Consider the following 27,204-nt stretch of genomic DNA (forward strand, 5'->3'; position numbering starts at 1 on the left):
TATGGACAAAATTTGCCTCTGCAGCCTTTTCTGTCCAGACATCTTTGGCGCCTAAATTCTCGAGCACCTTTTCCACCTATTCTTCACCCTCCACACAAACGTCCCTTACTGCCACCCCTTTTACACTACCATCCTGCTGCTAACCCCTTTACTGTGCTGGCTGCTGCCCCAGGTGCCCACCTTACTGTACCTGTTGTGTAGTTAAGTGCCCCCAAATATTGTATTTCAGAAATAATGGTGTCATTATTATCGTTAGCCCAAAAATAATAAACAGTGCCCAAATAGTAATAGTTGCTCACACAGTAATGTGCCCATTTTTGTGCCCCACACAGTACTAGGCATCACTCAGTGGCATCAGCAAAGTAATATTGCCCCTATTTTTTCCCCAATACAGTAATAGTGCCCCTTTATTGTCCCTTCACAGTTGTAATGCTCCCTTACTGCCCCTACACAGTAATAGTGCCATTTCACTACTCCTACATTTATTAATGCAACCTTACTTCTCCTACACAGTAATGGTGCCCCCTCCATGGCCCCATTTAGTAAAAGTGCCCCTTAGTGTCCCATATTAAGTAAAAGTGTCCCCTTAGTGTCCACACAATAATATTACCCTTACTTACTTAAAGTGCCTTCTTGGTGCCCCCTACACATTTATAGTGTTACTTAATACCCCCCACACAGTAATAATGCCTATTTAGTAAGCCTCAACAAAGTAATAAAATCAATACTCATCCACAATTTCACTCCAGTTCTTTGCTCTGCTCATTAGTGCTCGGCCTAGGGAAGCAGTGTCCCGCTTGAGGTGGGGCCACAGACCACAAAAGGGACGATCAGAGAAGGAGTCAGAGAGGAACACAGGTAGAGTGGCAGAGCACAGCAGCACACACAGAACAGGCCGTCAGACAGAGTAACTGACGCTTGTCCATTATTCTTCCTTACAGTTTGTTCTCTGGAACATGCTGTTGGCAGTGCCCCTTCTCAATAAATAAGTGATATGCCCTATACTGCCGCACAGGTCACAAAACCCAAATTTCGGCTCCGTGTGTGAATGAGGCCTAAGGCTAAAAAACTGAACAAACTTCTAAAATGTTTCGGGTCTAGGCAATCCCCATGGGTTAAACACATCAGCAACACAAGCCCTTGGATGTAAACTAGAATGTTTCCATCCAACAACAACAATCAGAGAACTTTTGAGGAATTAAAACATAAACCATGTAAGAAAGTATAATGATACTTTATTATACAGTACATTGATTTTTTTTTCTAAATGCAGATCCACTTGCACTCAGCTGTGGATCCAGTAGCTAAATCTCAGGTTTTACAGCAGAAACAGTATATTCAAAAGAAACTTTAGTCAGCCACACGTTTCCTACAGGGGAAATGTAGATTTACATGTTGCTCAACAAATTAATATGCAACCATTTAATATATAGTCATGCTGAGTTTTCCAAAGGCGAAGCCACATTTTGCTTTGCCTAATTGAAGGAGGTCCTAAATGGCAAGCTCCCATCTATGATGACCATATGTCCAAATAGAACATTTAAAAAAGTGTATTTCCTAAAACAACCTCCTAAAAAGGAATTTATTGAATGGCTATCATTATCAATTAACATGTCCTTAGTAAAACCTAATTATAAAGTAGTTCTGAGATGATATCTAGTACTTGCCAGATGGACCAAAATATTTTTATTGTACTTCTCCAGTATGTTTTAGGAAGTGTAGGTGTATGGGGACTTTATTACATGTATGGTGGAATAGCCCTAAAATACCTAGTTGTTGGCGGCAAATATATATTATGGTATCATTTGTTACTTTAATAAATTTTTGGGTTGTCTCCCACTCAAGCTTTGTTAAATGTGACCATCCACAGGATATCCAAACATGCTCATATATTTTTTCCTATATGTTATTGGTGGCAAAAATAGCTATAGCCACTTCATGGTCCGATTAGAGATAAACTGGATCATAATCAATGATTGTTTACATAGTGCTTTATCGGATAAAGAGGAATTATTTTTCAAGGTTGGACTTCACAAGGACTCGACACCCCCCTTTTTTTCTTCCTTTCCTCTTTTTATTTATTTCATTTATCTTTAATGTATGACTATGCTCTATTCAACTTCTTTGCTTTTGTATTACTAAAACTATTCTTCTGAAAAATTCAATAAATTTTTTTATTGCAAACTAAAAGGAATGTACCACTATTTGTTTTCTTACTTATTAAAATGATATACTAAAACACATTTTTTTTTTCTTATGTGTTTAGCTCTCATTTTCTGATTGTGCATGTTTTTATTTTATGTTCTGTACATAATTATGGAGGCTGCCATCTTGTCTAAGTTGCTGCTCCAAGTTATGAACAGCAGTGGAGAGACTTGCTTTACAGCAGTCACATGGGCATAAGACCTACGTATTGACGTATTGACCTCAATGGTGTGTTCCTGTGTAATATGCCTTCAGCTTTATAAGACCAGGTTGAAATACAGAGTAAATATTATGCTGTGCAACTGACCTAAAAATCTGCACCCCAATCCACAATGAAATATGCATGCAAATTTCGTTGCAGATTGGCTGCGGATATAGCTGCATACCTCACTCTTTGCATAACAACAAATGAAATCTGCTATAATAATCTGCAGCATTTCCGCAATAGATAGGGCTTGCTGCAGATTTTTAAAAAATCTGCAGCATGCCTAGAATCCGCTACAGATGTTTACGTTATGAGTGAATGGGGCTTGTTAGAACCCCATTCACTGTCACGCCTTTTTATGCAGTAAAAAAAACAAACTGGGGATATGCTGCCGACAAGATGCATATGTATCGGTATAAACAAATATGTTAATGATCGTCCCCATACATTTCAACCATTGCTCCTTGTAAATTTTGCTAAACGAGTGTCGATCGGCGTGCAAAATCGTCGATAGGCACTCGTGACTGCTAAGAAGTGATTTTTACAAAACAGCAAGTATCAGCCTATTTTGGGCTCAGCGTTCAATGTGAATACTTTTTTTTTATTGTACATTGTGACATGAAAAATTTAAGAGAATAAAACAAACCCACTAGGGTTGAAGACTAGCTCTAATGGGAAAGTGCCGCAATGTCATAGAACACAAATTATATTTGAGTCACTTTAGCTGCCACTTATAGTGTGAAAACATTGCGGTAGTAATGCCTTTTCATATAATAGCTGCAAGTGCTGCTGGGTGGACAGATAGTGAACAAGAACATGCATAAAAAGAGCCATAGCCCAAGTACCTCCTGTATCAATGAGATTCAGAGTTTTCCAAGAGTGTGCATTTTAATAAGGCTCAGGCTTAGACTATTGCCATTCAACAGCTTCAATAGCAACTGGTGAGACTCAGTCTCAGTCATATAACTTGACACAACTTACGTAAGATTTGCAAGTACCTTATATATCACCAAAAGTATGTTGACACCCCTCTTAATTATTGAGTTCAGGTTTTTCAGTCACAAAAACAGGTGCAAAAAATCAGGCATTTATCCAGGCAATCTCTATGGACATACATTGGTAGTAGTATGGGTCATTCTAAAGAGATCAATGGATTTATACTTGTTACTGTCATAGGATGCAACCTTTGCCCCAGTCAACTGTAAGTGCTACTATTGTGAAGTTGAAGCATCTAGGAGTATCAACATCTCAGCCACAAAGCAATAAACCACGTAAACACACAGAGCGTGGCACAAAGTGCTGAACCATGGGGCACATAAAAATCTTCTAAAGTGACATCAGCACATGGACTTGTAGTTGGGAGCTTCATGAAATACTTAAGTTCACCATGTGCAAGCGTTGGATAGAGTGGTGTAAAGCAGCCGCCACTGGACTCTGGAGCAGTGGAAACCTGTTCTCTGGTCTAATTAATCACATTACACTGAATGAAGTCTCGAGGTTTGGCAGATGCCAGGGGAACGCTAGTTACCGGAATGCGTAGTGAATACTGTAAAAATTGGTGGAGGAGGGATAATAGCATGGAGCTGTTTGTTAGGGTTTGGGCTAGGCCCTTTATTTCTAGTGAAGGGTAATGTCAATGCTACAGCATAAAAATACATTTTAGACAATTGTATGCTGCCAACTTTGTGGCAACAGCTTGGGGAAGGCCCTATCTTGTTCCAGCATGACTGTGATCCTGTGCATAATGTATACAGTGAAGGAAATAAGTATTTGATCCCTTGCTGACTTTGTAAGTTTGCCCACTGTCAAAGTCATGAACAGTCTAGAATTTTTAGGCTAGGTTAATTTTACCAGTGAGAGATAGATTATATAAAAAAAAAAAAAGAAAATCACATTGTCAAAATTATATATATTTACTTGCATTCTGCACAGAGAAATAAGTATTTGATCCCTTACCAACCATTAAGAGTTCAGCCTCCTCCAGACCAGTTACACGTTCCAAATCAACATGGTGCCTGCATTAAAGACAGCTGTCTTAAATGGTCACCTGTATAAAAGACTCCTGTCCACAGACTCAATTAATCAGTCTGACTCTAACCTCTACAACATGGGCAAAACCAAAGAGCTTTCTAAGGATGTCAGGGACAAGATCATAGACCTGCACAAGGCTGGAATGGGCTACAAAACCATAAGTAAGACGCTGGGTGAGAAGGAGACAACTGTTGGTGCAATAGTAAGAAAATGGAAGACATACAAAATGACTGTCAATCGACATCGATCTGGGGTTCCATGAAAAATCTCACCTCGTGGGGTATCCTTGATCCTGAGGAAGGTGAGAGCTCAGCCGAAAACTACACGGGGGGAACTTGTTAATGATCTCAAGGCAGCTGGGAACACAGTCACCAAGAAAACCATTGCTAACACATTACGCCGTAATGGATTAAAATCCTGCAGTGCCCGCAAGGTCCCCCTGCTCAAGAAGGCACATGTACAGGCCCGTCTGAAGTTTGCAAATTAACATCTGGATGATTCTGAGAGTGATTGGGAGAAGGTGCTGTGGTCAGATGAGACTAAAATTGAGCTCTTTGGCATTAACTCAACTCGCCGTGTTTGGAGGAAGAGAAATGCTGCCTATGACCCAAAGAACACCATCCCCACTGTCAAGCATGGAGGTGGAAACATTATGTTTTGGGGGTGTTTCTCTGCTAAGGGCACAGGACTACTTCACCGCATCAATGGGAGAATGGATGGAGCCATGTACCGTCAAATCCTGAGTGACAACCTCCTTCCCTCCACCAGGACATTAAAAATGGCTCGTGGCTGGGTCTTCCAGCACGACAATAAACCGAAACATACAGCCAAGGCAACAAAGGAGTGGCTCAAAAAGAAGCACATTAAGGTCATGGAGTGGCCTAGCCAGTCTCCAGACCTTAATCCCATTGAAAACTTATGGAGGGAGCTGAAGATCCGAGTTGCCAAGTGACAGCCTCGAAATCTTAATGATTTACAGATGATCTGCAAAGAGGAGTGGGCCAAAATTCCATCTAACATGTGTGCAAACCTCATAATCAACTACAAAAAACGTCTGACTGTTGTGCTTGCCAACAAGGGTTTTGCCACCAAGTATTAAGTCTTGTTTGCCAAAGGGATCAAATACTTATTTCTCTGTGCACAATGCAAATAAATATATATAATTTTGACAATGTGATTTTCTGTTGTTTTTTTTATATCATCTAATTCTCACTGGTAAAATTAACCTAGCCTAAAAATTCTAGACTGTTCATGTCTTTGACAGTGGGCAAACTTACAAAATCAGCAAGGGATCAAATACTTATTTCCTTCACTGTATTTGTTTGAGAAGTTTGGTGTGGAGGGACTCGAGTGTCCTGCACAGAGCCCTGACCACAACCCCATTAAACACCTTTGAGATGTATTGGAACGCTGATTGTGAGGCCAGACTGTCACATCCAACATCAGTGCCTGACCCCACTCTTTTACCTAAAAAAGCACAAATTACCACGGACACACTTCAAAATCTTGTGCAAAGCCTTCAAAGGGTAGACGCTGTTCTACAAAATTGTTTGAATTTCAATATAATATTATTCTCTCAACAATAAAGGAGAATTGTAAAATTAATGCTGTATTTTTTACCACAGTGAATGAAAATTTGGACTTCCATGCTTGCCTATTTTGAGCTATTGAAATACGAGAGTGAGAGGTTTATCACAATTAAAGGGCACTGAATCCATGATGCATGCTGAGATCCTTTGCACACTGAGGCTCAGCATCTAGAGCCCCTTTGTTGATATTTTCTGACATATAACTGACAGCGAGAAAAGCTGAAAACTAGAGATCCCTTTATAGCATGCTACTCAAAAAAATGTATGTTGTAGCAACTAATGATGAGATAAAGTATTAATAATTGGTACAAGACAATTATAGCATATACAGTACAAATAAATAGCGACAAAAGCCTATATATAAATATCTGGTGATAAATGTAATGGAATAAAACAATAGAAACAAACCTAATAATCTTTGAAGATTGGTAAGAATGTTAATTTTTAGCTTGTTTTATTTACCCTCTGTAACTAAAACCTCAAATCTCGCTTGTGATGTCAGTCTAATATTAACTGGCATTTCATAGTAGCCAGCATGTCATGTCTTGAAAGTTACTGGGCATGAGTAGTTCAAAACATCTGTGACCTGTTTATATGGTAGTGCTGTGTTTCCAAGCATGTATGGCAGCAATAACTAAAGTAATTGTGACTTTGACTGTAAATGTGTTTTTTCTTTGTGACATCTATGTCACTCTTAACATCATTGTATTTCATTTTAAAAACAATTCACATGTCCTGAGAATTCAACAGTTTGGACAACACCACACAATATATTTTTCGTTCTTACCCAAGGGAAATGTGTCACGTTCCAATGCATTTTTCAAATAAGTTCAAAACTTCAAAAGGAAAAAGAAAATCACAATATCAATATATTTTCACTACATTTACATGTACACATGTATAAACACTGGCACATTTAGTTTTCTGGTGTACATCATGATCTGTAAATGATGCATGTACATGCGCCATGTTTATAAAACTTTTGGATGCCAGCTTTTTCTGGTTTTGAGAGTGTGCAAAATATACTATATAGTGCGTGGGACATTTGCTATGGCAAAAAAAAACAAAAAAAAACTGTCAGACAGCAAAAGCCTGCCCAAATATTTGCAAAAAAAAACAACTCTTGTGTAACAATGCAAGCTTTAAGGCTGGGTTCACACATTCCAAATTGGAATTTTGAAGCAGATTTTCCTCTGCCTGCACGCTGATTTTCACTGCATTTTTCGCAGCATTTTGTTGCCCGCGGCCATTGACCACCATGGGCATAAAACACAGCGAAATACGCTTTCTCTGCCTCCCATTGATATCAATTGGAGGTCAGAGGCGTAAATGCCCGAAGAAAGGGCATGTCCCTTCTTTTTCCTGCGAGACGGTTTTTCCGCTCGCAGGAAAAAAACGCCTCCGCCTCCCATTGAAATCAATGGGATGCATTTTCGGCCGTTTTTTGGCGCATTTTGCTGCACGGTTTCCGTGACAAAAATTCTCGTAAAAAAACTCTGTGTGAACCCAGCTTAAAGAACATGCTCCAAAAACTTGTACATACACTTTGAGGTATTTGTTAATATCTAAAAAAATGTTTTTATACCTATGCCCAATTTATGATCCCCTTTTTGTGTAAAATACGAAAATGTTGGCAATTTTAAATTTTTTAAAAGATTTATGTTATTTCCACATTTTTTGAGATTTTTTATTTTTTGTTACTCCTATTAGCCAAATCAGACAGAAAATTAATTTTTTTTTTTTATATGTGCAGCTTTAGCCCCTTAAAGAGACTCTGTCACCACAGTGCCCTGTCTCCTACATCTCGCGAGATTTCGTTTCCCGTGCTGGAAATCTCACAGAAGAGATTCAGAAGTGTCAGGATTGTGAATACACATGACGTCCAGGCTGGATGGTCATGTGTATTCATTATCAGGACACTCGATTAACGTTAATCAAGCAGAATCGCTGTGTATGTGGCTGCAGATCATGTTCTAGTAAGAACGCGATTCTGCTGTGTAAATGAATAGAGAGGAGTGCATGATGCCGATTGGTCAGCGTCATACTCTCCTCTGTACAACGCCCACTTGGTCGAAAGTAAAAATACGCCCACTTGGGCATTAAGCAACTCATTAGCATAAACCAAAATCGCTCCTAACATTGTGAAAATAGATCGTTTTTTTAAATAAAAAGCACTGCTGTCACCTACATTATAGCGCCAATCTCCTTATGTAGGAGACAGGGCACTTATAATGTGGTGACAGAGCCTCTTTAAGGACGCAGCCTTGTTTTGGCCTTAAGGCTCGGAGCCCATTTTTTAAATCTGACATATTTTACTTTATGTGGTAATAACTTCGGAATGCTTAAACTTATCCAAGCGATTCTGAGATTGTTTTCTCGTGAGACATTGGGCTTTATGTTAGTGGTAAAATTTGTTCGATATATTCAGTGTTTATTTGTGGAAAAACTGCAAAATTTAGAGAAAATTTTGAAAAAATAGCATTTTAATGGCATTTCACAGGAATTAAAGCAAAGAGGAGGTGAAATTTGCAAATTTCATTTTTCTTGCTGAATTTCAATTTTATTCAAATTTTTTTCTGTAACAAAGAAGGTTTTACCAGAGAAACACTGCTAAATATGTATTGTCCAGATTCTGCAGTTTTTAGAAATGTCCCTCATGTGGCTCTAGTGTGCTCGTGAACTAAAACACAAGCCCCAGAAGCAAAGAAGCACCTAGTGCATTTTGGGGCCTCTTTTATATTAGAATATGTTTTAGGCATCATGCCAGGTTTGAAGAGGTGTTGAGTTGCCAAAACAGTAGAAATACCCCAAAAGTTACGCCATTTTATACTATAGAATATCTCTTTGATATACACTTGGAGGACGAGAGGCCATGAATGCAGTGCGGTGGACATATACCTACATCTGATAAAGAATATTACTTATCTTCTCAGTTAAACAGCTCGTTTGTACGATCTAATGTTTCTATAGACATGTATGTCTACAGCACATATACGTTTAATTCTTTATATCTATATACCGTGTATTTTTATCATTCTTCAGTATCGATATTCTTCATCTTTACTGACTATATTCTCAATATTTTCTATTATGTTTACTTGTCTACTAATATGTACATGTTCACACATTACTATGTTGTATAATTCATTCTATTCAATGTATTTTCACATATATGTTTCAACCAATACTTTGGTTGTCCTATTGTCAACACACAATATAGTGTGTTTCGCAACAATCACTCACATGAATTTTGTTTCATTATATATATTTTTTATCACTTTTAATTTTCACACTTTATATCTCGTATGTTAATTTTTTATTCTCACAATCATTCATGACATATATTTTACATTTATATATGTATTGTAAATTTATATATGTACTTCCCCATACATACATTTTCTGCACAGTGTTTGTGTCAAGATTAAATACTATATTGACACATCTTATATCGACACTTATTTTATTCACTCTCTTTTTTTCATTAAATTCAATTTTAAGTATACACCATATAGATATGAATAAAAGAAAAACTTTTTAGACACAGTATCTATATTTATTGCTTCAATGTTTTATTATATTTATACAATAATTTACATATACACTTTTAATCTACATATAGTATTTTGGATATATATGTGTTTGTATGGGCATGATCATGTATATGTTACTATATTGTCACAATGGATATATATATATGAGATTCATAAATGGATGTTAGTATGATACATCTATTTATTCATTGTATGGCATAGATTGGTATATATTACTTATCACCACAATCTGCTGTTTGTTTCTTAGTAAACATTACCTTTTACTATATCTTGCATTATTCCATCCTGTCTTTAATAGGTCCATATCCGCTGCATTCAACCTAATGTATAATGATTTATTGACTTATATTAAATCTTCTGCCAAATTCTCTTCTTCCTTTTTTGCTGTCCGGTCCCGTACCTTCAACATCCCATGGGATACTCTAATTTCAGTAGTGTTTACCCGTGCGCTTGTGTCGGGAGGGAGCCCTCGGCTTCCCCCGGTCCTGCGTGTCTCTATCGGGGTGGGCGTGTCTCCTCGGCGTCAGTCGCCGCTGATTCACGCCCCCTTGATGACGCGCGGTCGGGGGTGAGTGACGAGCGTCCCCGCCCCCGGCACTTGACGCCACTGTATACACACCCACGGTCCCATGTGATCTTTGGTACGGACACGATTGGACGGCCACACACTTCAAAAGAGGGGGTTCCTGCTGGAGAGACGGCACCCCCGGACGAAGGCATTTCGCCGAAACGCGTGTCGGGACTGACGTTCTCTCTATGCAGAGGACTACAATGGGTATGTTACACGCTCCTTTTCTTGGGTATTTCTCCACCTAACTTGCCTGTATCATTAACTGCTGGCATACTATGCTTGTCATTTTGGACTACAGCTTTCCACTTGTCGCTTGTTGATAATCTCTGCACTGGTTATGTCTACATCCAGCCTATATATATACATATCTCTTATTTTGTAGATTCACATCTTCGATATACATATAGAGGTTTTCAATTATCAATTTGATCAGGCTATATTCACCCAGATAAAGATTTACAAATGTATCGTTGACATTGTCACTTACCCCTTTGTTTCTGTATGTTCTCTGCAATTGTTAGACGTCTCTGTGTTTTTGCTCAGTATGACCTATCTTTTAATGTTGTATTTCTCAATAAAAATTCATATATTTTTACTATTTACTTGTGTTAATTGTGCCCATATGTTTTTAGGTTTATACTAGTTGTTTAGGGCAACACACCAAGGGTTACTTGGCTTCATTGAGGTCTAGCCTTCATATATAGGCATTAGTATAGCATATATTTATATGTATACCATTTAGATCTCCTTCCTGCATGTACCAATAGGTTTATGTTGGCTAATTCTTTACTGTGTTCCTCACAGATTCAAGTGCATCAGGGTCCATGGATCATAAAGCTAGGGAACGCATCTGGCGTTCTCAAATGGATCAGGTTTTTAATGATGGGTCTACTCAGCTTGTTTTTAACGGTCAAGGGAATGTGAGTGAATTACAAAATAAATACAAGAACCTATTACACCGCCGTATGAAAATATGGTGGAATAAGATTTTTTGGGAAAATTACTTACAAAGAAAATTGATCCCTAGAGGCCTTAGAGTCCAGATCTTCCCCTCTTTTCCAATTGAAGATACCACATTTATTGCCAATTGGGAAGAAGTTTGCAATCAGAGTTCCTTCAAATTTATGGAGCTGTTAACCAGTTTGAATCAAACCACACTAGATCAGCTCGATATAAACATCGAAGCTATACAATCTGATCTCAAAGAAAAAATGAGCGCTGAAGGTTTGGTCAGATTCAATCTTACACTGGAACAACAATTTACCGAATGGGAAAAAGAAATTAAAGATATGAAGTCTAAAAAATTCTCAAGAGATACCAACGATTATGCCCAGCACAAAGTATACAAATGGAGGAAAAGTACTCCATTTGTACAGACCAATCGCCATATGTCCACTACATCAATCTCATCTCAGAGTGAATGTGACGGTGGATCACGACAGCGGCCATATCACGCCTATTGTACGAGACAAAAAAGAAAAGTACCATACAAACAAACTTCTAACAAAAGAAAACCTGATGTTGATGGATCTCAGAATCCACTAAAGGTAATTAATTTATCTAATCATGTTTTCTCTACCTCTGATATGGAGGTTCTAGAGCGAGGACTAAATTTTGCTCCATGTGCCCGCTTTGATGCATTCTCTGCTATCAAGGGTTTACACATTTTCGGTCGATCACTCATCTATAAAAAATATTTCCATAGGTCTGATGTCCATGAGATTTTCCCTACTGTTACTGAACAACAGACCGTATTTGACTTAGAGGAACTATTGAGAGAACAAGAATACGACCCGACAGGTAAGGTTCCCCCATCACTCAGGGTAAAATCAAAGCGGTTTCCTGCAATGACGATGTGCTCAGCAGTAGACTCTTTTGTCAAATCGGTTAGTCAGGAATTTGCAAAAATGCCCAATAGGATTAAAAATGATAATCTATCAGTAGCACAACGACAAAGCCTTAAAAAACTAAGCAAAATTGACAATGTTGTCTTTAAAGCAGCCGACAAAGGCGGACATATTGTGGTTTGGCCTTGTGTGATGTAAGAAACTGAGGCCTATAGACAACTAAATGACAAAAACTGCTATAAAAGACTTACGTATAATCCTTTACACACTTTCCAATTAGATTTGGAGAAGATTCTAGCAAAGGCCCAAACTGAGAACATCATCTCTAAAGAATTGCATGATGCACTCATTCCCATTGAACCAACTATATCAACTCTATATCTACTACCTAAGGTTCATAAAGATGCAATGGTCCCCCTGGGAAGACCGATCATTTCAGGTAGGGGTAACTTAACTGAGAAAATCTGCAAATTTATTGACCATCACCTTAAAGGGGTTGTTGAGTGTTTACCGTCACATGTACGTGATACTGCCGATCTTCTGCAGAAAATAGACGGAATCAGCGTGGAGGAGGACATGCTACTGGTCACGTGTGACGTCGAGTCTCTCTACACCAGTATCCGCCATGCTGATGGTCTAAGAGCCGTCTCTGCATTTCTAACTATGGAGAATATGGAGTCTAATTTTTCCAAGTTTATCCTGACACTTCTCGAATTTGCACTCAAACACAATTTTTTCATCTTTAATGAACACTTTTATCTCCAGCTCCAGGGAACGGCAATGGGGGCAGCATGTGCGCCTTCATATGCGAATTTGTTTCTGGGGCTGTGGGAGCGTGACCTCTTCCATGGTGGGCGTGGTGTCTCGATGGACCGGGTCATATTTTGGGCCCGGTACATTGATGACATTTTGCTCATCTGGAGGGGGACGCCAGAGACTTTCGAGACCTTTATCAATAATGTAAATTCCAATGATTTAAATATCAAATTAACTTATCATTATGATAAATATCGGGCGGAATTTTTGGACATCAAATTGTGTAAAGATGAAAATGGTTTTCTCCAATCCGACGTCTTTCGGAAAACCACGGCGGTTAACTCCTTCCTTCACGCCTCCTCTTCTCACCCCATACAGACGATAAAAGCAGTTCCAATAGGTCAATTCCTAAGGATCCGAAGGATTTGTTCCTCCGTTGATGCATTCGAGAAACAGGCTTACGATCTTACTAACCGATTCCTTGTCCGGGGATACAGTAAACGTTCCATAAAAAAAGCATATCATCGTGCGAAAAATACATCGAGAGACGAACTCCTATTCCCTAAACTAAGAAACAAAATAGAGACACAGGTAAGATTCACTACAGAATACCATTCAAGGTGGCCCCAAATGAAAGATATATTGAAGCAGTTTTGGCCCATATTGCTTACCGATCCAACAATCGAGAAATATATCTCTAGATATCCAGCTATTTCGGCACGACGCTCAAAAAACCTTAAAGACCATCTTGTACGCAGTCATTATCAACTAAACAGTCAAAAGTTTCCGTTTGGTACTAAAGGCCCTAAATGGGGCTGTAAGACATGCGGTCATTGTGTTGCGTGTTCCAACATAGAAAAAGCGACAACCTTTGTCGACGCAACGGGCAAACGCACATTCACTATTACCCATTCCATCACCTGCTCAACCAGGGCGGTTGTCTATTACGCCACCTGCCCTTGTCCCAAAATATATGTGGGACTCACTACTCGCGAATTTAAAACTCGAGTTAGGGAACATGTTCGCGACATTACGTTAGCCAAAACGATCGAGACCCCAGAAATTCTGAAACCTGTCGCTCGACACTTTAAGTTATACCATTCGTGTGACCCAACCAAACTTAAAGTTAGAGGAATCGATTGTATAGAAAAACATATTAGAAGGGGCGATATCTTTAAAAATTTGGCAAGGTGTGAATCCAAGTGGATCTGGACTCTAGGGACTATGTCTCCTTATGGGCTCAATGAAAATCTAAATTGTGCTCCTTTCCTTTGACCGTTAACCTCCAGTGGGTTATTTTAAACATGTTTTTAGCTTTTTATGTGTCTAATTATCTCCTTCTCTACTATAGAATATCTCTTTGATATACACTTGGAGGACGAGAGGCCATGAATGCAGTGCGGTGGACATATACCTACATCTGATAAAGAATATTGCTTATCTTCTCAGTTAAACAGCTCGTTTGTACGATCTAATGTTTCTATAGACATGTATGTCTACAGCATATATACGTTTAATTCTTTATATCTATATACCGTGTATTTTTATCATTCTTCAGTATCGATATTCTTCATCTTTACTGACTATATTCTCAATATTTTCTATTATGTTTACTTGTCTACTAATATGTACATGTTCACACATTACTATGTTGTATAATTCATTCTATTCAATGTATTTTCACATATATGTTTCAACCAATACTTTGGTTGTCCTATTGTCAGCACACAATATAGTGTGTTTCGCAACAATCACTCACATGAATTTTGTTTCATTATATATATTTTTTATCACTTTTTATTTTCACACTTTATATCTCGTATGTTAATTTTTTATTCTCACAATCATTCATGACATATATTTTACATTTATATATGTATTGTACATTTATATATGTACTTCCCCATACATACATTTTCTGCACAGTGTTTGTGTCAAGATTAAATACTATATTGACACATCTTATATCGGCACTTATTTTATTCACTCTCTTTTTTTAATTAAATTCAATTTTAAGTATACACCATATAGATATGAATAAAAGAAAAACTTTTTAGACACAGTATCTATATTTATTGCTTCAATGTTTTATTATATTTATACAATAATTTACATATACACTTTTAATCTACGTATAGTATTTTGGATATATATGTGTTTGTATGGGCATGATCATGTATATGTTACTATATTGTCACAATGGATATATATATATGAGATTCATAAATGGATGTTAGTATGATACATCTATTTATTCATTGTATGGCATAGATTGGTATATATTACTTATCACCACAATCTGCTGTTTGTTTCTTAGTAAACATTACCTTTTACTATATCTTGCATTATTCCATCCTGTCTTTAATAGGTCCATATCCGCTGCATTCAACCTAATGTATAATGATTTATTGACTTATATTAAATCTTCTGCCATATTCTCTTCTTCCTTTTTTGCTGTCCGGTCCCGTACCTTCAACATCCCATGGGATACTCTAATTTCAGCAGTGTTTACCCGTGCGCTTGTGTCGGGAGGGAGCCCTCGGCTTCCCCCCGTCCTGCGTGTCTCTATCGGGGTGGGCGTGTCTCCTCGGCGTCAGTCGCCGCTGATTCACTCCCCCTTGATGACGCGCGGTCGGGGGTGAGTGACGAGCGTCCCCGCCCCCGGCACTTGACGCCACTGTATACACACCCACGGTCCCATGTGATCTTTGGTACGGACACGATTGGACGGCCACACACTTCAAAAGAGGGGGTTCCTGCTGGAGAAACGGCACCCCCGGACGAAGGCATTTCGCCGAAACGCGCGTCGGGACTGACGTTCTCTCTATGCAGAGGACTACAATGGGTATGTTACACGCTCCTTTTCTTGGGTATTTCTCCACCTAACTTGCCTGTATCATTAACTGCTGGCATACTATGCTTGTCATTTTGGACTACAGCTTTCCACTTGTCGCTTGTTGATAATCTCTGCACTGGTTATGTCTACATCCAGCCTATATATATATACATATCTCTTATTTTGTAGATTCACATCTTCAATATACATATAGAGGTTTTCAATTATCAATTTGATCAGGCTATATTCACCCAGATAAAGATTTACAAATGTATCGTTGACATTGTCACTTACCCCTTTGTTTCTGTATGTTCTCTGCAATTGTTAGACGTCTCTGTGTTTTTGCTCAGTATGACCTATCTTTTAATGTTGTATTTCTCAATAAAAATTGATATATTTTTCCTATTTACTTGTGTTAATTGTGCCCTATACGTTTTTAGGTTTATGCTGTGTAAATGAATAGAGAGGAGTGCATGATGCTGATTGGTCAGCGTCATACACTCCTCTGTACAACGCCCACTTGGTCGAAAGTAAAAATACGCCCACTTGGGCATTAAGCAACTCATTAGCATAAACCAAAATCGCTCCTAACGTTGTGAAAATAGATCGTTTTTTTAAATAAAAAGCACTGCTGTCACCTACATTATAGCGCCAATCTCCTTATGTAGGAGACAGGGCACTTATAATGTGGTGACAGAGCCTCTTTAAGGACGCAGCCTTGTTTTGGCCTTAAGGCTCGGAGCCCATTTTTGAAATCTGACATATTTTACTTTATGTGGTAATAACTTCGGAATGCTTAAACTTATCCAAGCGATTCTGAGATTGTTTTCTTGTGAGACATTGGGCTTTATGTTAGTGGTAAAATTTGTTCGATATATTCAGTGTTTATTTGTGGAAAAACTGCAAAATTTAGAGACAATTTTGAAAAAATAGCATTTTAATGGCATTTCACAGGCATTAAAGCAAAGAGGAGGTGAAATTTGCAAATTTCATTTTTCTTGCTGAATTTCAATTTTATTCAAATTTTTTCTGTAACACAGAAGGTTTTACCAGAGAAACACTGCTAAATATGTATTGTCCAGATTCTTCAGTTTTTAGAAATGTCCCTCATGTGGCTCTAGTGTGCTCGTGAACTAAAACACAAGCCCCAGAAGCAAAGAAGCACCTAGTGCATTTTGGGGCCTCTTTTATTTTAGAATATGTTTTAGGCATCATGCCAGGTTTGAAGAGGTGTTAAGGTGCCAAAACAGTAGAAATACCCCAAAAGTTACGCCATTTTGGAAACTACACCCCTCAAGGAATTCATGTATGGTTGTCGTTACCATTTTGACCACACAGTTTTTTCACAGCATGTATTTGAATTGGGCTGTGAAATTTAAAAAAATACATTTTTTCAATAAGATGTCATTTTATATCAAAATATCTTATTTTCACAATAAATAAAATACACTATTTTGTTGCCCTATTTGTCCTGAGTGCGGCAAAACCCCATTTGTCGTGATAAACTTCCGTTTGGGCCCATGGGAGGGCTCAGAAGGAATGGAGCGCTATGGAATCCAGATTTTGCTGGGTTGGTTTTCGAGTGCCATGTCGCATTTGCAGAGCCCCAGAGTTATCAAAGCAATGGAATTCCACTAGAAGTGACCCCATTTTGGAAAATACATCCCTTAAGGAATTCATCTAGAGGTGTAGTGAGCATTTTGATCCCACAGGTATTGTCTAAAAGGTAATGTGCAGCAGATGGTGCAGTGTGACATTTGCAATTTTCTATATATGTATTCCATTTCAGTGTCCAATATATTGTGCCCAGCATGCGCCACCGGAGATATACACCCTATAAATTGTAATGTGGGTTCTCCTGGGTACAGCACTACCCTACATGTGGCTGTTATCTGATGCCTGGGCATACGGCAGGGCTTAGAAGGGAAGGACCACCATTTGGCCTACTGGAGCTTTTCTGGTGCTAAGTCATGTATGCAGAAGCCCCTGAGGTACCAGTACAGTTGAAACCCCCAAGAAGTGACCCCATTTTAAAATCTACACCCCTTAAGGCATTCATTTAGAGGTGTAGTGAGCATTTTGATTCCACAGGTATTGTGCAAAAGGTAATGCGCAGCAGATGGTGCAGAGTGAGATTTGCAATTTTCTATACATATATGCCATTTCAGTGTCCAATATATTGTGCCCAGCATGCGCCACTGGAGATATACACCCCATAAACTGTAATGTGGCTTCTCCTGGGTACGGCAATACCCTACATGTGGCTGTTATCAGCTACCTGGGCACACAGCAGGGCTATGAAGGGAAAGATGAGGGGGATAAGCTGTGCGGAGTGTGTCAGGGTAGATGAAAAATCTAAGGGATCTATGATAAATTTTAAAACACTCTATCATACACATCCCTGGTTTTTCGGGACACTTGTCATATTGGTATATTGTGTCCTTCCTTATCCCCCTATTATAGCAGACTTTGCACCTCTTTAGACTTTTTCCCCTTCTTTCCAGTTTGGGGAAATTCTCCTGGAAAGTGTTGCCCTGGTACGATGCATGTGACCTCGGTTCCAGAAGTACTGGGTGTCCCCCTTCTTGGTCCCTAAAAATTAGTTTCTTGATAACCACCTCTTGAAATTCCAGGAAAGTTCCCCCCTGGCCTGCACATCGACGTAGCACGTACACATTGTACAATGTAATCTGTATGAGGTGCCCGGCCAGCTTCTTATACCATACCGCATGGCGCTGCAGGGCTTCAGGACTTGATCTGACAAGTCCACCCCTCCCATGTACCTATTGTAGTCCAGGATGCAGTCTGGTTTGGGGGTCTCTGTACTGGTACCTCGTACAGGTACATGGGCACTGGTGTGACATCTCTCTTGTCTTGTACGTGACACATAATATGATGCTGCTAGAATGTGCCCTGCTCTCACCGCTTCTGAGTGTTTGCCCAAGCAGTGTCTTAGGGAGGCCTCTCAGATTTCTTCTAGCAGTGCCGCATGCCGCAGTACTTCTGGAAGTGAGGTACTTGAAGAGTGGGACGGTGGTATAAAAATAATCCAGGTAGAGGTGGTAACCCTGGTCCAACAGTGGGTGCACCAAATCCCACACAATTTTTGCATTAACGCCCAGTAAGTGGGGCATCCTGGGGGCTGAATACCGGTGTCCTTCCCTTCATACATCCTAAATTTGTAGGTATACCCTGATGCACTCTCGCCCAGCTTATACATCTTCACGTCATACCTTGCCCTCTTACTCGGCAGGTACTGGTGGAATTGAAGCTTCCCTTTAAAATGTACCAAGGACTCATCAATAGAAATACACTTTTCGGGGGTGTATGCTTGGGCAAACCGGGCACTGAAATGGCCTTATAGGAGTCTCCGTTTATACAAACGGTCAAAACTGGGGTCATCTCGGGGTGGGCGATGCCCATTATCAGTATAATGTAAGAAGTGAAGTATTGCCTCATTTATTTTTTTTAGGTTCCAGTTCAGTTCTGAAGTTGCTTTGAGGGGCCTATATATTAGACACCCCATCAAACACCCCATTTTAGAAACTAGACCCCTCAAAGTATTCACAACAGCAATTAGAAAGTTTATGAACTTTAGGTGTTTCACAGGAATTTAGAGCAAAATAGAGGTGAAATTTACATATTTATTTATTTTTGTCAGAAAATCATTTTTGTTCCATTTTTTTCTGTAAAACAGAAGCTTTTACCAGAGAAACGCAACTCAATATTTATTGCCCAGATTCTGCAGTTTTGAGAAAAATCCAACATGTGGCCCTAGTGCGGTAATGGACTGAAGCAGCGGCCTCAGAAGCAAAGGATCACCTAGAGGATTTTGAGGCCTCCTTTTTATTAGTCACCATGTCCGGTTTGAAGAGGTCTTGTGGTGCCAAAACAGAGGAAACCCCCCAAAAGTGACCCTATTTTGGAAACTAGACCGCTTAAGGAATTCATTGTAGTTTTCATGGAGTGCATGCGACTTTTTGATCAGTTTTTATTTTATTTTTAAGTGGCATGGTGACTGAAAAACAGCAATTCTACTATTATTTTTTATTCCTTTTTTTTTTTTTTACAGTGTTCACCATGCGCTATAAATGACACATTCAATTTATTCTGCAGGGCGATACGATTTTGGCGTTACCATATGTTTATAGTTTTTTTTATGTCTTATGGCGTTTGCACAATAAAATACGTTTTGTAAAAAATAATTTACTTTTTGTGTTGCCTTATTCTAAGAGCCAGAACTTTTTTATTTTTCCATCAAGAAAGCTTGATTTTTTGCATAACGAACTGCAGTTTCGATCATTACCATTTTTAGGTACATGCGACTTTTTTATCTCTTTTTATTCCATTTTTTGGGAAGTGAAGTGACTGGTTTATTGTTATTTTCTTTTATGGCGTTCACCGCGCGGGATAAATAATGAAATAATTTTGTAGTTCAGGCCGTTACAGACGTGGCGATACCAATTATGTTAAGATTATTTGTTTATTTATCTTTTTTTATTAATAATAACGGACTGATAAGGGAAAAAGGGGAATTTTTACTTTTATTACTTTTAAAACTTTTATTTTCTTATTTTTACACAACTTTATTTCCTTTTTTTTTTACTTTTTTACTTTGTCCCACTAGGGAACTTGAGGGCAGGAGGCTCTGATCGCTATTCTAATACACTGCACTACATGCGTAGTGCAGTGCATTAAAGCTGTCAGTTACTCACTGACAGCAAGCATAGTGGGTCCTGACTTTGTCAGTACCCAATAGGCTTCCGTTGATGGCATAGCCGGACTCCATCGTTAGGTGTCCGGTTGCCATAGTCACCATCACCGGCGATGGTAGCTTAACCCCTAAAAAGCCGATCACTATGTCAGGGAATTCCAGAGTCCCGGAGCACAGTCTGTACTAGCGGCTCTGTGTCACACAGGGCGCAGATGACAGCCCCAAGGCCTGTAAAATACAGAGCTGTTTTCAAGGGCAAACAGCCTCTGATTTTCAGTATTTTTTAAAGCATCAAAGGTTTTTTGTAGCTATTATTGGAGCTGTTTTTCTATTGACACAAAGAAAAACAGCTCCAAAAACGGTTCAAGAAGAGACATGCTCCATCTTTTTACGGGGCATTTAAAAAAAAAAAAAAAGCCTTGTCTGAACGAAACACTGTTTTCCCATTCAAATCAATTGGCAAATGTTTGTAGGCGTTCAGTTTCCGTTCTCTCAGGCATTTTCCGAGGCATTTATGCCACAAAAAATGTCTGAAAACACTGTGGGTGAACATACCCTAATACTACAGTGTTGGTCCAGAGGAAGGAAAAATGCCCTGTAACGGAATTGCCTATTGCCTCATCTTAGGGGGAAAATTCCTTCCCTCTTCCAGTTATGTCAAACAGAATAAATCCCTGGATCAACTACCCATCTCCAGCAGTTTAGTATATACAGGGTGGGCCATTTATATGGATACACCTAAATAAAATGGGAATGGTTGGTGATATTAACTTCCTGTTTGTGGTACATTAGTATATGGGAGGGGGAAACTTTTCAACTGGGTGTTGACCATGGTGGCCATTTTGAAGTCGGACATTTTGTATCCAACTTTAGTTTTTTCAATGGGAAGAGGGTCATGTGACACATCAAACTTATCGAAAATTTCACAAGAAAAACAATGGTGTGCTTGGTTTTAACGTTACTTTATTCTTTCGTGAGTTATTTACAAGTTTCTGACCACTTATAAAATGTGTTCAAAGTGCTGCCCATTGTGATGGATTGTCAATGCAACCCTCTTCTCCCACTCTTCACACACTGATAGCAACACCGCAGAAGAAATGCCTCCCGATCTGACCCCCGTAGACTTTTATCTTTGGGGTCATCTGAAGGCAATTGTCTATGCTGTGAAGATACGAGATGTGCAGCAACTGAAACTACGGATACTGGAAGCCTGTGCTAGCATTTCTTCGGCGGTGCTGCTATCAGTGTGTGAAGAGTGGGAGAAGAGGGTTGCATTGACAGTGTCTCCTGGAGCGGCCTTAGCAGGCTATAATTCTGCATGGCATGCCCCCTTAAAACATTAAGCAGGGGAGAAGCCGCAATAATTAGTAAAAATGCATATGTATTTTAAATAAAATAGCACCTTGCTCCTGTTCTCCCTGTTGTGATGTGGAGCCCTCAGCCACAAACCCTTGTCCCAGCCATGTCTGGATACCTTGCAGTTTACACTACCGTTCAAAAGTTTTGTGTTTTCCATGAAAACTCACACTTATATTTATCAAATGAGTTTCAAAATGACTAGAAAATATAGTCAAGACATTGACAAGGTTAGAAATAATGATTTTTATTTCAAATAATAATTTTCTCCTTCAAACTTTGCTTTCGTCAAAGAATGCTCCATTTGCAGCAATTATAGCATTGCAGACCTTTGGCATTCTAGCTGTTAATTTGCTGATGTAATCGGGAGAAATTTCACCCCATGCTTCCAGAAGCCCCTCCCACAAGTTGGATTGGCTTGATGGACACTTCTTGCGTACCATACGGTCAAGCTGCTCCCACAACTGCTCTATGGGGTTGAGATCTGGTGACTGCGCTGGCCACTCCATTACAGATAGAATACCAGCTGCCTGCTTCTTCCCTAAATAGTTCTTGCATAATTTGGAGGTGTGCTTTGGGTCATTGTCCTGTTGTAGGATTTAATTACCCATATTAATCTTTTCCTTTTATTAGCCAGTCTCAGATATTGCTTTTTCTTTGCCACTCTGCCTTGAAGGCAAGCATCCCGGAGTCGCCTCTTCAGTGTAGACGTTGACACTGGCGTTTTGGGGGTACTATTTAACCCCTTCAGGACTGAGCCACTTTTGGACCAAACGACAGAGCCTCATTTTTTAAATCTGACGTGTGTTACTTTATGTGGTAATAACTCGGGAATGCTTTTACCTATCCAAGCGATTCTGAGATTGTTTTCTAGTGACATATTGTACTTTAAGTTATTGAAAAAATGTGGTCAATATATTCAATATTTTTGTGTGAAAAACACCAAAATTTAGAGAAAATTTGCAAAAAATTTGCATTTTCTAAATTCAAATGTATCTGCTTGTAAGACAGATAGTTATACCACACAAAATAGTTACTAGCTAACTTTTCCAATATGTCTACTTTAGATTGCCATCATTTTTTGAACATCCTTTTATTTTTCTAGGACATTACAAGGCTTATAAGTTTAGCAGCAATTTCTCACATTTTCAAGAAAATTTCAAAAGCCCATTTTTTAGCGAACAGTTCAGTTGTTAAGTGGCTTTGAGGGCCTTATATATTAGAAACCCCCACAAATCAACCCACTTTAAAAACCTCACCCCTCAAAGTATTCAAAACAGCATTCAGAAAGTTTTTTAACCCTTTAGGCGTTTCACAGGAATTAAAGAAATGTAGCGGGGAAATCTCCAAATTTAATTTTTTGGGCAGAAATTCATTTTAATCGATTTTTCCTGTAATACTGAAGGTTTTTACCGGAGAAGCACAACTGAATATTTATTGCCCTGATTCTGCAGTTTTTAGAAATATCCCACATGTGGCCCTAGTGCGCTACTGGACTGAAATACCGGCCTCAGAAGCAAAGGAGCACCTAGAGCCTTTTAGGGCCTTCCTTTTCTTAGATTATATTTCAGGCACCATGTCAGGTTAGAAGAGGTCTTGTGGTGCCTAAACAAAGGAAACACCCCAAAAAATACCCCATTTTGGAAACTAAACTCCTTGAGGAAAGCATCTAGTGGTGTAGTGAGCATTTTGACCTCACAGGTATTTCATAGATTTCATTAGAATTGGGCAGTGAAAATGAAAAATTACATTATTTTCCAATACCATGTATTTTTACCTCAAAATGTTTTATTTTTTCAACAAATAAATGAGGAAAAGCACCCCAACATTTGTAAAGCAACTTCTCCAGAGTACGGAAATGCCAAACATGTGGTAATAAACTGTTGTTTGGGCAAGCGGCAGGACTCGGAAGGGAAGGCACGCCATTTAGCTTTTGGAGCGCTGATTTTGCTGGATTCATTTTTCTGCACCATGTTGCATTTGTAAAGCCCCTGAGGTACCAGTACAGTGGAAACCCCCCAAAAGTGACTCCATTTAGGAAACTACACCCCTTGAGGAATTCATCTAGGGGTGTAGTGAGCATTTTGACCCTACAGGTGTTTCATAGATTTCATTAGAATTGGGCAGTGAAAATGAAAAATTACATTATTTTCCAATAAGATGTAGCTTTACCTCAAATTTTTTATTTTTTTTCAACAAATAAATGATGAAAAACACCCCAACATTTGTAAAGCAACTTCTCCAGACTACAGAAATACCAAACATGTGGTCATGAATGGCTGTTTGGGGAAGCGGCAGGACTCAGAAGGGAAGGCACGCCATTTAGCTTTTGAAGTACAGATTTTGCTGGTTTGAGTTCTCTGCACCATGTCGCATTTTTAAAGCTCCTAAGGTACCAGTACAGTGGAAATCCCCCAAAAGTGACTCCATTTGGGAAACTACACCCCTAGAGGAATTAATCTAGGGGTGTAGTGAGCATTTTGACCCCCCAGGTGTTTCATAGATTTCATTAGAATTGGGCAGTAAACATGAAAAATTTCATTTTTTTCCACTAAGACGTAGCTTTAGGTAAAAATGTTTCATTTTCTTATCAAATAAAGGCAAAAAATCACCATAAAATTTGTAAAGCAACTTCTCCAGAGTACGGAAATACCCCATATGTGGTAATAAAGTACTGTATGAATACACATCCGGGCTCAGAAGGGAAGGAGCGCCATTTGGCTTTTGGAGAGCAGATTTTGCTGGATTGGTTTTTCTGCACCATGTCGCTTTTGCAAAGCCCCTTAGGTAGCAATACAGTGGAAACTACCCAAAAGTGACTCCATGGAAAAACTACACCCATTGAGGAATTCATCTAGGGGTGTAGTGAGCATTTTGACCCTACAGGTGTGTCATATATTTTATTAGAAATGGGCAGTGAAAATGAAAAATTACATTATTTTACAATAAGACGCAGCATTAGTTAAAAAAAATTCATTTTCTCAACAAATAAAGGAGAAAAAGCACCATAACATTTGTAAAGCAACTTCTTCAGAGTAGGGAAATACCCCACACGTGGTCATAAACTGCTATTTGGACACACAGCAAGGCTCTAAAGGGAAGGAGCGCCATTTAGTATTTGGAGTGGAGATTTTATAAGATTCGTTTTTTGACACCATGTTGCATTGAGCTATAGTACCAGTACAGTGGTACCCCCCAAAAAATTACCCCATTTTGGAAACTAGATCCCTCAAAGAATTGATCTAGGGGTGTAGTGAGCATTTTGACCGCACAAGTGTTTTGCAAAAATTAGTAAACAATAGATGTTGCAGATTGAAAATTGCTGTTTTCCACAAATATGCCATTTCAGTGACCAATGTGTTGTGCCCAGCTTGCACCACCGTATACACACATGCCATAAATTGTTAAGCGGGTTCTCCAGAATACAGTAATACCCCATATGTGGTCATAAATTGCCGTTTGGGTACACTGCCAGGCTCAGTTGGACCACCATTTGGCTTTTGAAGCGCAGATTATGCTTGGTGTATTAGTGGTATTTGAGCTTATAATGTGGGGGCATATGTAAACTGGGTGGAATACATCAGGGCATATGTAAGCTGGGTGGAGTACATCAGGGTATATGTAAGCTGTGCGGAGTACATCAGGGTATATGTAAGCTGGGCGGAGTACATCAGGGTATATGTAAGCTGGGCGGAGTACATCAGGGTATATGTAATATGCGCGGAGTACATCAGGATATATGTAAACTGTGCGTAGTACATCAGGATATATGTAATCTGGGCGGAGTGCACCAGGGTACATGTAAACTGTGGAGTACATCAGGATATATGTATTATGTGCGGGTACATCAGGCTATATGTAAGCTGTGCGGAGTACATCAGGGTATATGTAAGCTGTGTGGAGTACATCCGAGTATATGTAAGCTGGGCGGAGTACATCAGGGTATATGTAAACTGGACGGAGTACATCAAGGTATATGTAAGTTGTGCGGAGTACATCAGGGTATATGTAAGCTGTGAGGAGTACATCAGGGTATATGTAAGCTGTGAGGAGTACATCAAGATATATGTAATCTGGGCGGAGTGCATCAGGGTACATGTAAACTGTGGAGTACATCAGGATATATGTATTATGTGCGGGTACATCAGGCTATATGTAAGCTGTGCGGAGTACATCAGGGTATATGTAAGCTGGGTGGAGTACATCAGGGTATATGTAAACTGGGTGGAGTACATCAGGGTATATGTAAGCTGTGCGGAGTACATCAGGGCATATGTAAGCTGGGCGGAGTACATCAGGGTATATGTAAGCTGGGCGGAGTACATCAGGGTATATGTAATATGCGCGGAGTACATCAGGATATATGTAAGCTGTGCGTAGTACATCAGGATATATGTAATCTGGGCGGAGTGCATCAGGGTACATGTAAACTGTGGAGTACATCAGGATATATGTATTATGTGCGGGTACATCAGGCTATATGTAAGCTGTGCGGAGTACATCAGGGTATATGTAAGCTGTGCGAAGTACATCTGAGTATATGTAAGCTGGGCGGAGTACATCAGGGTATATGTAAACTGGACAGAGTACATCAGGGTATATGTAAGCTGTGCGGAGTACATCAGGGTATATGTAAGCTGTGAGGAGTACATCAGGGTTTATGTAAGCTGTGAGGAGTACATCAGGGTATATGTAAGCTGTGAGGAGTACATCAGGATATATGTAATCTGCGCGGAGTGCATCCGGGTACATGTAAACTGTGGAGTACATCAGGATATATGTATTATGTGCGGGTACATCAGGCTATATGTAAGCTGTGCGGAGTACATCAGGGTATATGTAAGCTGTGCGGGGTACATCCGAGTATATGTAAGCTGTGAGGAGTACATCAGGGTATATGTAAGCTGTGCGGAGTACATCAGGGTATATGTAAGCTGTGAGGAGTACATCAGGGTATATGTAAGCTGTGAGGAGTACATCAGGGTATATGTAAGCTGGGCAGAGTACATCAGGGCATATGTAAGCTGTGAGGAGTACATCAGGGTATATGTAAGCTGTGCGGAGTACATCAGGGTATATGTAAGCTGTGAGGAGTACATCAGGGCATATGTAAGCTGGGCAGAGTACATCAGGGTATATGTAAGCTGTGAGGAGTACATCAGGGTATATGTAAGCTGTGAGGAGTACATCAGGATATATGTAATCTGCGCGGAGTGCATCCGGGTACATGTAAACTGTGGAGTACATCAGGATATATGTATTATGTGCGGGTACATCAGGCTATATGTAAGCTGTGCGGAGTACATCAGGGTATATGTAAGCTGTGCGGGGTACATCCGAGTATATGTAAGCTGTGAGGAGTACATCAGGGTATATGTAAGCTGTGCGGAGTACATCAGGGTATATGTAAGCTGTGAGGAGTACATCAGGGTATATGTAAGCTGTGAGGAGTACATCAGGGTATATGTAAGCTGGGCAGAGTACATCAGGGCATATGTAAGCTGTGAGGAGTACATCAGGGTATATGTAAGCTGTGCGGA

The sequence above is a fragment of the Rhinoderma darwinii genome, chromosome 2 (genome assembly GCF_050947455.1).
Source record: "Rhinoderma darwinii isolate aRhiDar2 chromosome 2, aRhiDar2.hap1, whole genome shotgun sequence".
NCBI classification, from domain to species: domain Eukaryota; kingdom Metazoa; phylum Chordata; class Amphibia; order Anura; family Rhinodermatidae; genus Rhinoderma; species Rhinoderma darwinii.